We start from the raw sequence: 14,164 nt of genomic DNA on the forward strand, positions 1-14,164 counted from the left end.
AAAGAAAGAAAGAAAATTTTTGTTTTTGTGTGTATGTACAGGGTCTCACTGTGCAGCTCAGACTCCTAGTGGTCCTCCTGATTTCTGCCTCCCTAGTGCTGGAATTATAGGCATGCACCACCACACCCAGACTCCATTGCTGGCTCAGCACACCCCAGGGGCAGGGCCGGTGCAGCATGCAGTGCCAGGGATCGAACCCTGGCCCCTGCACTCACCTAAGCAAGCACTTAGTCGCTGAGCTGTATCACCGGCCCTCTCACCCACTTTATTTACCATATCTGGTACCATGAGCTTTCTGATTCTTCCTGAAAGTCAAAATGATTACAAAGGGTATATATTATGATCCTTTCAGGACTTTGAGGCAGCTGTAACTGTGCAACTGAAGACACTAGAAAGAAGAGCTCAAGACCTGCCTCACAGAGAGGCAAGGACATTGGCACAATCGTAATCAAAACAAGGGCCAGCATTTTTAGGGACATGAATTGCATTATGTCTTTTTCTGTGATACACTTTAAAACTAAGACATTCACCATTTTTAATCAGACTCCATATATCATAAGGTATTTATTACAGGACTAGAGCACAGCAAGTATAAGATCTATATCAGTGGTGTCGAACCTATGGCATGCGTGTTGTTATTGTGTTTTTGTTTAAAGACAAACAGATATTCCAAACTGAAACTTTGGTATTAAGGTTTAATTGCAGTGTTGGCACATTGCAATAAATACATAGGTTTGGGGTTGCAGTTTGACACTGGGTCTCTAAAAGGCTCCCCATCACTGGTCTATTTGAAGCTGTTGCCTTTGATTCTGGTACTGGATCTTGAATTAAGCAGGGCAGGAAGTTGCTTGGGGAAAACAGATACGATGTGAAGAAAGACAAACTGGAACCCACAGAGACTGCCAGAACTGCTGTCTTGCTGTCTCCAAGCAGCCAACTGGAATGTGGTATCACATGGAGAAACCAGAGCTCTTCATCACAGAGATAAGCACACCCATGGTCTGCACGCAGAGAAACCAAGGTGGAATGCAGAGGGAACTGAAGGAATCACAGCCTTGGCTGGACGCCCAGCTAATAGATGAGCCCGAAGACAGCTGATAATGTATATCAGCAGCAAAAGTGCCTGGTGCCTCCGGATTAGCCTTCTGGACATAAAGAGAATGTGGCTGCTGCTTCATCTTTTGTAGCTCATGCAAATGGTCCTTGAAGGTGCTTTAATTTAGAAGTACATAGAGAAGATTTCTTCTTGGAAGTGCAATTCCAGCTTATCTACATTGACACAAGTCTACCTCGACTCATTTTTTCACACTTATGCCAAATAATTAAGGGAAAGAATAATGTTTTAAGAACACCATGTGACAGCAGTGGTCATCAGATGCTGAGGGCTGGGGCAACATAATCTAGCTGTCCCTTCCCTCCAGGAAATTCCCCTTATAGTAAAAACCATTCACTTATAACACGGAAGTATTTCCTTAAATATATCCTAACCAGAGGTAGTCTACAATATGAAATATCACACCTAGCTCCTGAGCTTCTCTTCTCTCTCCATTTGCCCTCTTGCTTTATTTCTAGAGGCCTACAAAATACTCAGCTGAGAAACAGTGTACTAGCACCTGTATCTGAAGAATAGATCTGATTCTACTAATTTAACATTGTATGCATTTAGCATTTCCACCAATCAATTTTTAGCCACTACCAAAAAGATTTCCAGTGCTTAATGATAAAAGATGTTTTTTGTTTTTTGTTTTTTGTTTTTTTGTTTTTTGTTTTTCTTTTTGAACCAGGGATTGAACTCAGGCCCTTGCACTTGCCAGGGAAGTGCTTATTCTACTGAGCTATCTCCTTGGTCCAAAGGATGTTTTCAATAACATTTCTGAAATTAAAGGTGGGGGGACGTCTGCTCCTGGTTAGGGTGTGGAAAGTCTAAAACAATTACTATTCCCACTTTTTAAAAAATGGGTAGCACAAAAATTTTAAATAAATCATAGTTTTTAGAAACCATCAAAGAGCTAAGGAGTATACCTAAGAAGATACAAAGAAATTTAAATAAACTAACTTCTAAAAAGGAATGGTTTGGTTTGGTTTGGTTTGGTTTTTAAGAGAGCAAAGACCCCTAGTGGCTTTTATCCCTGGTGGAACAGTGGAAGGACTAAGCTTGCTTCCAACAGGGATGTGGAAAGCCAACCTATGCCAGAAGCAAGGATCCTTCAAAGGAAAGGACTTGCACTTTACTGAAGGTAAGTACAACTCACTTCCACTTCTATTTTTTAAACAATATATTGCTCATAGAATAAGAAATTATGACCTATGTGAAGAAGCAGAAAAGGGTAATTTAAACTCAAGGAATAAATTATAGACAATGACACAGAAATGACATGATTCTGGATTTAGCAAAAAATGACTTTAAGATAACTAAGACAGAAACAAGGGAGCTGAGGAAGTACACCTCCCATTCATTTAATTCCAAGCAGCAGCCTAGGGTCAATCTTTCTGCCAGTGTCCTTACAGGTGACAATTAAGTAACACAAACCCAGGAGATCCTTGATGCTCTAGGTGAGAGCAGAGGGTTGGGCCTCCTACCCTGACCATCTATCCTGTCACCCAACTGCCACTGCATTAAGAGTGCATAAGTAGGCACCACCTCTCATAAACATAATTAACATCAGAGTGAATTCTGGGACAAGCATGCGAGTTGAGAGCCCCGAAGATGACAGCACCCGTCAGGCACGCCTGTCAATCACAGCGATAGATTCAGGGGAGGCCCCTGGGCTGAGGCGCACACCCTTTAAATTCTGAGAGTCTGATTTATCAGTGGCTGCTGTTGCTGTCCATATGTGCTGTGACCTGTGTGCAGTGCTTTTAGTTTTCTGTCACCCTGGCACCATTTTTCTGTCTTTCCCTGATGACAACTTCCTGTGATCGCTAATAAATGTAGCTGCTTACCACTTGCTCCTGGGTGGACACTTGGCACTTCTTTGTTCCTCGTACATAAGAGACTGTACTATGCCTACCTGCTACATGATAATATAATAATCTAAATACGTTAAGTATGTGGAAAGACTAAAACATGTACGAACACATATGGCATTTCTGCAAAGAAATGAAAATTACAGAAGAGAACAAAATGGGAAGCCTAAAACCTGAAATTATAATAGCAGAAAATGAATTTATTCCATAGTGTTAATAGAACATGAGGCCATCAATAAAAAAGAAACACTTGCTTAGGCAAGTGCAGGGTCCAGGGTTCGATCCCTGGCACCACATGCCAAGCAGGCCCCACCCCTGGGCATGTTGAGCCAGCCACCGAGACCAGACGTGGTGGCACACACCTGTCATTCCAGCACTGGGGAGGCCAAAAACAGGAGGGTCACTATGAGTCCAAGCTACACAGTGAGACCCTGTACCAAATAAATAAATAACACTGAAGATGAATTAATAAACATCCAAATTGAAAAAAATCAAATGAGTAGTAATACAAACAAAGGATCTGAAATCTGTACAACATTAAGTAGTCTAATAGCCGCAAAGGACAGAACAAATGGGATAAGCAAATGCTTGAAGAGAAATTATTTGATGATTTTCAAAAATTGATGAGAGATGTTAAACTACAGATCCAATAAGTTCAGCCCCCTTCAAACAGAATACAAAGAATATCAAATTTAGACACCTCACAGTCAAAAAGCACAGCACTAAAGACAATAGGAAAAATCACAGGAGCAATTATAAGAAAATATAAGAAATAAAACAATCCAGAGACCAACATTAAGAATGAATCAGGGCTGGTGAGATGGCTCAGTGGTCTAAAGCACCTACTTAGAACAAGCTTAGCAAAGCACAGGGACCGCGGTTCAATCCCCCAGCACCACGTGCCAGCCAGCCCCGCCCCCTGGTGGGCTGAGCTGGCCACACACACACACACACACACACACATAAAATTAAAAAAAAAAAAAAGAATGAATCAGACACATCACCACAAACAGCAAAGGTTAGAAGAAAACCAGAACACTTATCAACCCTAGAATTCTGAAGTATTCTTCAAGGAGTTCTTTGATGGTTTTGTTGCTGTTTTGTTTTGTTTTTTGTGCTGCTGGGGACTGAAATCAAGGATGCTCTACCACCGAGCTACATCTCCACCTCTTTATTTTGATGTTGAGACAGGATCTTGCCAAGTTCTCCAGGATAGCCTCAAACTCACAATCCTCCTGCCTCAGCCAGCCGAGTGTCAGGCACTGAGTGTGCACTGCAGCACTTGACTTGAATCGAGACACTCGCAAACAGAAAAAGCTAAAACAATTCATCTCCAGCAGACTTGCGCTATAAGAAGTGGCAGCGAGGATTCTTCAGATTACAGAGAAATGATAGGCGAGGAAAGCCCAGAGCTGCAGGAAGACAGGCAGGATAAAGACGGAGGAAAGCATAGAATAGCACTTCTAAGGTTCTTTGTACAAAAGCTTAAAGTTTCTCAAAAATAAAATTAACTGTTTACAGACAATATGCTAACCCTGTATTGTAGGGTTTTAAATGCACATGTGAGGCAAAATAAGAGAAAAAGCATGAAATATGGGAGGGATTAAGTAAAATGCTATTGTAAATTTCCTAAAATTTTGTAAAGTATTATTTGAATTCGTACAGTGACAAGGATGCATCTTACAATCCTTGCAGATCCACATATTTTTCCTGTCCTGGGTACAGAGTCTCACTATGCAGCTCCGACTCACAGCGGTCTTCCAGTTGTCAGCCTCCCCTGCGCTGGGCCTGCAGGCGGGCACCGCAACGCCCAGTCTCGGGGGATCCGACCAGCACCCGCACTCGCCTAAGCCGGCGCGCAGTCCGCTGAGCTGTCTTACTGTCCCTTAGATCCACGTTTATGTGGAAGAAACTAAACCTGGCCCCACTACTTCAATCCATACTACAAGTAAATCTAAGGCAGGGCCAGGTCTAGTGGCACATGCCTGCAGTCCCAGCCCGGTGCAGGCTGAGGCAGGAGGATACCAAGTTTGAGCTAGGTCTTGGCAAAATAGTAATTTAGCAAGACCCTGTCTCAAAATAAAAAATAAAAACAAGCTGAGCATACGGCTCAATTGTTCTGAGTTTGATCCTTGGTACACACACACACACACACACACACACACATACACACACACACAAATTGAATCATAATATTTCTAGGTTAAAAAAAAATTACAGTTTTACGACCTATGCTCAGATTTCTTAGGGCAACTGAAAACATGAAATAAAGAAAAATAACTTGGACTTCATCCGAATAATTTTTTTCTCTCATCAGGAGCACCGTCTGTGTAAATGGACAAGCCTGTGCCTACAGCTGCCCTGCGAGAAGCAGCCCGGATAGTGTCGAGACACCGAAGCGCCGAGCGCTCCCGGGCGGCGCGCCGCTGACGACCCGCGCAGGCGTGTCGGACGGCTCCGCTCCGCTCGGCTCCACGCCGGGTGGCGGTGGATGGCAGTCTCCTTCCTCTCACCTCGGGGTGGCCGGAGGGGAATGGATTAGAGGTAGGTGGGCCAGCGGTGAGGGCTTTAAAAATTATATTCCCCGACTGACGGCCCGAGATTATGTACGAGGTGCGGCCGTCAAGTAATGAGAACCACTTTCACGTGTGACTTGTCTGACGCTTTAATCACGCCTCGTAGAGGGAATATGTGCCGTTTTGTACTACGTCTGAGAATGACCACAGGCGAGAGGTTTGGCAGGAATGCTAAAGTTGTTACTGTGTTACTCTTTCGCAAGTTAACTGTACTCTGGCTTTTCTTTGCAGTATAAATGTAATTTTAAGACCATGAAGAAAAAAAAAAAAAAAAAAAAAAAAAAAAAAAAAAAAAAAAAAAAAAAAAAAAAAAAAAAAAGAGAGAGACCATGAAGAGTCTTTTCATATGAGAATATAAAACTCTCAGCTATTTTCTTTACAAAAAAAAAAAAAAGAGAAAAATATACAGTTATGGCCAGCTAAACTCCCCATGCTTTTGGCAGTGCTTATAAATTGCTGGGAATACTAATAAATGAAATTTTAGATATATAATGAATACACATTTGAAGTTAAGGAAAATCATTAATTGCAATTATGAAAATAAGGATAGCAACTCAAATTATTCTGTACTGAATAATTATCATTATCCCTGTGACATTTACTATGATTATCCAAAGGTCATCAAGCAGAGCCTAGCTGGGGCCTGAACAGATGCTCAGACCCTAAGCAAGCAGAGCATGGTAGCATATACCCGTCACTCCAGCACTCTCAGAGGCTGAGGCAGAAGGATCTCAAATTCAAGCCCAGCCTGTGCAAGGTAATGACATAGCAAGATCCTACCTCAAAAAAAAAAAAACTTAAAAAACAAATGTCAATCAATAAAATTAATAAAAAATACTATGTACATAAAAGAAAACAAATGTTGGGCCTGTAGCTTATAATGAAGGCCCTGGGCTCAATCCCCAGTACTACAAAAAAATAAACAAATAAAAACAGTAAGGAGAGGCTCGTCTGAACATTTTTGCAAAAGAGAATTCTTGCTGTTTCTAAAAGAATCTCGACTGCTCAGTTAGCAAAAGAATAACCACACTTTAAAGCATAAGATCCGAAGCTAAAAACATCAAATGATAAAAAAAGAAGGAAAAAAAAAAAAAAAACCCAGCCAATTATGACATTTATTTGGTTGGCTTCTGTCTGTGGACTCAGAGAACTCAGTTCTTTGGCTCGTGATAGCAGACCTCAAAAGACAAATCGGGCCAACCCTCCTTGTAAAAAAATAAAATAAAATGCAAGTAGAAGCTACATTCATACCCATCAGACTAGAAAAAGGAAGTGCAAGAGCCATTTTATCTGGACCGTGTGATTTTTAAAATGACTTAAGGCAGTAGTTCTCTGACGAGTCCTCATAGAAATCCCCTGTGGTGTTCTGCAAGGTGCAAATTCCTCATTAAAGGAAGCGTCTACACCTGATTCAGACCCTGGTGGGCTTCTGGCTATATTTTTCAAGTAGCACAGAGAAAGGAGTAATTCTTACATCACTGAGATTTATCATTACAACCTCACTGCAGATAGATTGTTACAACTCCACTAGTAATGACAAGAGGGACATGAAAAAGGATTCATCAAAATGTTTATTTGGGAAATAAACCCATTAAAAAATGTTTCCTCTAGAGTTCAGTGTTTTGAGCATCTACGTTCTTTCGAGTATATAAGAAAATGCAATGAGAATCTAATTTTCTCTAGACAATGATTAATGACTTGAAATTCAAGAAGAAATTGGAGAAACAATATAAAGTTTAAGGTCAAATTTTCCAGAAGTATGGGTTATAATATAAGAAATGATCAAGATGGATAGCTCATTGTTGCCAGAACATGATAAGTTGACATGAAAACCAATGTGTGTGGTGGGGGGATTCATATCTGCACTGATCTAATTTGAGGATGGAAATATAAACTCCTTGCTAAAAAGCCATTTTGCAAATCTTGCCCAGAACTGCAAATGTGAGCTCAGAACATACTTCTCCCACAAGCTCCAAAGGGACCAGAGCGGGAGCGGGGCCCATCTGCCAAGAGATCCTACCACTTGTGGGAAAGCAGCAGCTGCCACTTCTCTAGTTTACATTGGTGTGAAACTCTCCGGCAAAATAAAAGGTTGGCATTTGGGATTACTTCCACTTTGACAGAAACTTTCTCATACTGTGTTTGCAGTGATTCTACGGAGGGTTTTTAAAGTAATTAAATGAGAAGGATGTATTTCTTAAAATTCCCAGCTGGGTTCTCATAGATGTTTTGTTACAAATATGTCTGTAACCAGGAAACAGGAGCTTATTACTTATACTAGTATGAAAAAGGACTGAAAAAGAAGGTAATGTATAAGTGAATAAAGGAAAAACAGCATTTATTCCAGTTTAAGTGTGATATTTCTCACTAATAACTGTGCACACAAGATTTTAAGATTATGAAGTTATTTTTATGAAATGGCATGAAAGTAATTTTCTTTCCAATGTCATTATTAATGTGGGGAATGGAAGAACACGTTATAAGGATGCACAGTTGCTGTAATACAAGAATTTATAGATCGAAGTAGGTAAAGGGGAGTGGGAAGTTTACCTAGAATGCACTGGGCATTCTTCCTGGAAAAGGGCAGCTGAATTTCTAAAAACAAACTGGATGGGGGCTGGGCATGGATGTGCATTTCAGTGGTCCCAGCACTGTGGAAGGCTGCAGCAGGAGGGTGGGAAGTCCAAACCCAGCCTGGGGAATTTAGCAACTTAGCGAGACCCTGTCTCAAAATAAATAAATAAAAAGATCAGGGGATACAGCTGAGTGAAAAAAATTTTAAAGTACATGAAAAGCATTATTTGTGTTTATGGATATTTGAGACAGTCAGCAATCTTACACATTATAAGATGCATAATAAATGTCAGACTTAAGGCAATAGACATGAACAGGAGTTTGGTCTATTTGGGAATTAAATGAGGTAAGCTTTCTTCTGCATTTGGGCTTGTTAATAGCTCTATAGGTGACGATTATGTGTTGGCAAAAGTGATAACTACTGTTCCAGTGCATCTCTTTCAGCTTCCATATTTGGACGTGGGGGCTCATACATGCGCATTATTTCCAATGTCATTATTCCTTCTTACGATCGCTGGGAACAGACACTATTTTGTTCCTTGTCATTAGGATAGCTCACAGGGAATGAATGTGAGAGAGTTGGACAGGTGAATGTGGGGGAGTTGTTATTTCTCACATCAGTAGAAATAACAACTAAAACTAAAGCACAGATCTTCAGGGAAGAGCTTTACTTAGGAACAAGAGAAAAGGGAAGGGATTTTAGCTTGAAGAACTGACGAGATTGAGGCTGGTCCTTAAAAAGAGAGTAAGAAACAGCTGCAGAGACCCTCTGTGAGGATAATGCTGGCCAGTCTTTAAGGATTAGCTGAGGTAGGCCAGGGGCCTTAGCTCAGCATCTCAGCCTTGGTTTTCCAGCTCTGGAGTCCTTGTGGCCTGATAGGCAGCTCTATTTGCATGAAGTGATTGTCCCTACTGGTTCTGCTTTTCCTGGAATCTAGATGATCACACATTCCTCATCTTGGTGCTCTCAGTCTTGTCAGGAGATGGGTCACAGAAATTCAGAGCTAATCAATTTTGTTTGGTCAACCTTTAAATACACTCACCCTCAAAGTTTAATATATCTAAATGCAGAGCTAAGAAGGGATTCAACCCAAAGTTTGGTAGTAACAAAGGATATAAAATAAATGTCGTTTTGTTCTACTTTTAGTTACCTATTGGGCATTTGTAGGCCCAAGTAAAGTCATGATTTTTACAAAAAATAATGGCTTTTGAATCCCTGACTCTCTAGAAGAAAATATCAATTGTGGTTTTGATGAGCAGCAGACTAAGAACCCAAGATTCTTCTGTATTCTTACCATGTCATAATGGTGTCACTACAATCCAAGGTGATCGTAGGTTCAGGACAATGGAAATTCTAGCTCTGAATGCCCGGGTTCGCGTGACTCTTTAGTGTATCTCTGTAATATAGTTAGTACGACTGGTGTTGAAGGACCACTCCCCGCCACTCACCTGAACCTGGGCGACACCAAAAGTTAACCTTCCTGACCTTTGCCTTTTTTTTTTTTTTTTTTTAATGTATTTGGTACAGGGTCTCACTATGAAGCTCAGACTAGTAGTGATCCTCCTGTTTTCAGCCTCCCCAGTGCTGGGATTACAGGTGTGTGCCACCACCCCGAGCCTCAGTGGTGGGCTCAACATGCCCAGGTCCAGGGCCAGTGAGGCATGTGATGCTGGGGATCAAACTCTGGTCCTTGTGCTTGCCTAAGCAGGCCCTTAGTCTCCTGAGCTATCTCGATGCTCCTCTGACCTTTGTCTTAAGACCAATTACCTGGACAACAAAGATCCCTAGAAAATTCCAAAATCCCAAACCAGGACCAATGCATGCTACACATGCCAGCATGACCCACCTTGATGTTTTTTACCTGAAGGTCATTACAGGTTCGTACATATGGACTGCCTCTCATTCATCCAGTTTTAACAGAGTGAATTATGGGAAAGGACATGCACAGTGGATACAACTGACAAGGCCCAGCACCCTCTCAATCAAGTTGCCAGTCATGCTCTGAAAGACCCAATGGGAGGCGCCCTAGACCCAGTGCAACGTTTTAATTCCTTAAACTTTCTTCACATTTGGTGCTCATCTCATTTTTCTTTTCACCAGTGCAAGCCTATTCACTCAGTGTACCTTCACTCTGTATGTCAGTTTGAGGTACTATTTAAAAAAAAAAAAAAAGCAACTATTTTGGAAGGGAATCTATGAACAACAAAAATTTGGTTCTTCAATTAATTGAGACTGGGAATGTTAACAGGTTTCTGAGGAGCTGGAGTCTCCTTCTAGAGAGGATGTGGTTTCTAGGTTCTTTCTGTCCTGAACAAAGAATTGACACAAAAGGTTGTAAAGTTTTACCTATACTACAGGTATGAAAAGAAACATGCTCTGAAGAGTTTAGGCCAACTAAAAATAGGAAAAGAAGTATACTTTTCAGGCAGGGTGAAAGTGGACCACCACGGAGGAATACACCTGTCGAGAGTTCAATCATGCCTGTCTTTTGTATCTCCCACTCCTCAGGCGGATGTCAGGTCTAGGCCGTCGTGACAAAACCTGCTCAAGGTTTGGTGAGAGGAGTTGAAGATAGCACTTTCTGATTTGTTCTAAATGCAGGGCTCTGGGAAGCATTCTGCTCGCGTGTCCTGAAACTGTGTGATCCACAGGTTGTGCCCACATCCCCTGCCAGTTCGCCACACCCTAATCTCCTGACTCAAGAAGTCCAAGATCAAGGTAGTGGCACATTCAGCATCTGGTAAAAGTCACCTTTTCCTAGATGGCACCCTCTTCCTGCTTCCCCACATGTGGAAGGCATAAATGGGTACTGGGGGACCTCTGGGGGTTTGTTTTGTTTTTGTATTTTAGGAGAGTGTCTACAGGGTGTTCAGGGTCTCACTACTAGATCAGACTCGTAGTGATCCACCTATTTACAGCCTCCCAAGAGCTGGGATTACAGGTACGAACCACCATGCCCAGTCTCAATTGCCATCTCAGCACACACCAGGGGCGGGGCTAGCACAGCAGGCCCAGGGAACAAAGGGACCTCTCTTATAGGGGCACTAATCCCAGTCACAGAGGTTTTGCCCAAACACTTCCCAAAAGTCCACATCTCCTAACAGCATCACTTTAGGAGCTAAATGTTGGGAGCTGCTGAAGCTAAAACTCAGTCATTATGTGTGAGGGCAGGACAAAGCCACCGTGCCTAAAGCAGTCAGGCTTCCCCAGACTCGAGGAAGCATCCTGCCTAGTCAATGTCAGGCATTATTCACTGGGCAAACTTGTGTCACATGCTTCTAACTTTGCAAAGGTATAAATAAACACTCTTACTATCACTCTGGAGGTTGTCTGTCAATGAGGCAGACAGGCCACCATCTGATCCAGGTCTTGTCTTTTTGTCTATCTTTTCCTCATTCCTGCCACTATTTCTTCCCAGGGTACATGAGACACCGAGTTCCTACAATTAAATTTTCAACACACGAATTTAGGGAATGTAGTGGATTTCTAACTGGTGGTCAACTTGTAACACCCAGCTGAATTCAACTAGCATGGTGCTGGGTGTGGAAGGCCCACCTGAGGGCTGTTGCCAGCAGCTTAAGAGGCAGAACTAGAGAGGCTGTTAAGAAAGCTGCTTGGAGAAGCTGTTGGAAGCTGCTGGTTCTCTTGGGCTATTCTGCTGGAGGACCTTTATCTTGATGGTTTTCCTGATGAATTTGCCTGCTCTTATCCCTGGAGGAGCTTGAAACCTTCATTGTCATGAGAATGGCTCCAATTCTTTTTGGAGAAGCTCTGGTCCTCATCTTGTGTATCGCTTCCTGGCTCAGGGGCAGGATGGGGGGAGATGGTGTTCTGCGCAGCCTCATGGAGAAGCTCCTTGCATTGGCTTCCCTAATGGGAACTCAGCTTTCTTCATCACTGGAGGAGTTCAGGACCTCACTGCTGCTGAGGATGGCTGTGGTGCTTTGGGGGAGCCCTGGTGAGCATCGCTTCCTGGCTCCAGTGCAGACCCCTCAGCCTGCCAGCACAGATTCTTCATCTTGCTGGTATAGATTTTTTAGCTTCTAACCTGACTTTGGGCCTTCCCCGTGCAGATCCGTGAAGTGGGCCTGCATGAGACATTGTCATGGGCTCTAGGCCTCCAGCTAGACCTGTGGGAGGCATTATTATGAGTTCTAGGTTTTCAGCTGGATTCATGCAGGATGTTAGGATCCAGGCCTTCAGCTGGATTCTTTGGTCTTTAATGTGTCCACAGATTTCCTGCTCTCCTTGTATATGATTGTTTGGGTCGTTCATTATAAAAGAATCTTATAATGTGTCCTGTATTGTATTGTCCTCCTTGCAAAATCCCCAAACTGTGATAAGGAAGATGCAAACACTCAGGTCACAGCACAGAATTTCTGGTGACAGTAGTATTTGAATGCAAGTAGAAAGTAGACCATCTTTCCCAACGCAGGATGAGGGACACCGCGCAATCCCTTCAGGGCCTAATAGAGCCAAGTTTGGAAGAAAAAGAAATATCTCTTGGTTTTTTTCCTTCCTGCTGCCTGCTTGAGCTAGGGACATCAGTCTTCTGCTCTGAAAATTGGATTTATACCATTACTTCTCCATGGTCTGAGCCCTTCCAGCTCAGGCTCCAATTATGCCATCTGCTTCCCCGGGTTTCCACTTTGCAGAACAGATTCTGGGACTTTGTCTATCTCTGTGGTCAAATGAGCCAACCCTCTTTACTCTAAGATAGTGTTGAGTGCCCAGAGGGAGAAATTCAGGTCCTACAGGAGTTCAGATCAGACCTTTTTTTCCCAGTACTAGAGCTTGAACCCAGGGCCTTCACACTAAGCTACATCTCCAGTTCCTTAAAATTTATTTTCTAAACTATTGAGACAGCGTCTCACCAAGTCACTGAGTTGAGCAGGGTAGCCCAAAGCTTGTGATCCTCCTGCCCCAGACTTAGAGCATCAGGCCAGAGAGAAAGAGGAACGTCAAGAAGTCTTCCTACAAGCACTGCCGGATTGTGAGCACAGGAAGTCGGCGTTTTCCCAAAGCCCGGCGCTGTTCTCACCATGATGCGACACACTGCTCAGGTTTTTAGCCAAGTCAGTTGTGATTCATGTTCATCACAACATGAATATGGATTCATTGTGGCAGATGTGGGAAATATGGCTTGAAATATTGTTTCATCAGTACTCTCCCGTGACCATATTCCATTCCATGGTTTTCAGGCCTAAACTGTAACTGGGGCTGTTTCTGATTAGCAAAATTAGCTCCCCTCCCTTTCCAGTTAACGCGTACCACAAAAGTCTTAGCTTGAAGATAAGACTGATTGCCCCCCTGCAGTAAAGCACTTCCAACGGAAATCGCTGTGCGTTAAGAAAGTTTCCTTTAGGATGCAAACCGAAGTGTGGGAAAAGGAGACACTAGCAGGACAAAAATCAGAGATTTAATATTTTATCCTGAAAAGGAGCATAAACGCAACAATAGTAATGGTAGCTATACAATTTATGTTCAGCTATGGTAATTTTCTGTCCAGATACTCCACAATGTAAATAAGATTATAGTATTCTAGAGCTTTATTTATTTATTTATTTGCAGTTCTAGGAATTAAATACATCACCCATGCTAAGCAAGCATTTTACCCCTGCGCTACATCCTTGGCCCTTACTACATTCTTTTAAAGGACTAAGGGTGGAAGACTATTTTGTTACTAAGACATTTTGTCATCAACAATTTTTCCCATAGAACAATGTGCTAAGCACAAAAATACTATAGGAATGAACAAGACTGACACAGCGTTTGCTTTCACGGCCTTCCCAGGCTAAGAAGAAATCTAAAAATGCTTTAAAAGAATGCAGTCTTTAAGCCTCAAGTCTGTGTCGGTAGAAGTCTATAAAGACAGAGCCAGGATATACAAAAAGAGCAACAGAGTTTTAAGTCAACAGGTCACAGTTCTTGCCTCAGTTTTCCTGCTGCCTCTAGGAGACAACACATGGCGATTTAGGAAAAAGGGCAACTATGTTACAAACGTGGTAGGCATGATTTTTTTTTTTTTTTTTTTTTTTTTTTTTTT

This window comes from Octodon degus, unplaced genomic scaffold, assembly GCF_000260255.1.
Source record: "Octodon degus isolate 3935 unplaced genomic scaffold, OctDeg1.0 scaffold00101, whole genome shotgun sequence".
In the NCBI taxonomy this organism is placed as follows: domain Eukaryota; kingdom Metazoa; phylum Chordata; class Mammalia; order Rodentia; family Octodontidae; genus Octodon; species Octodon degus.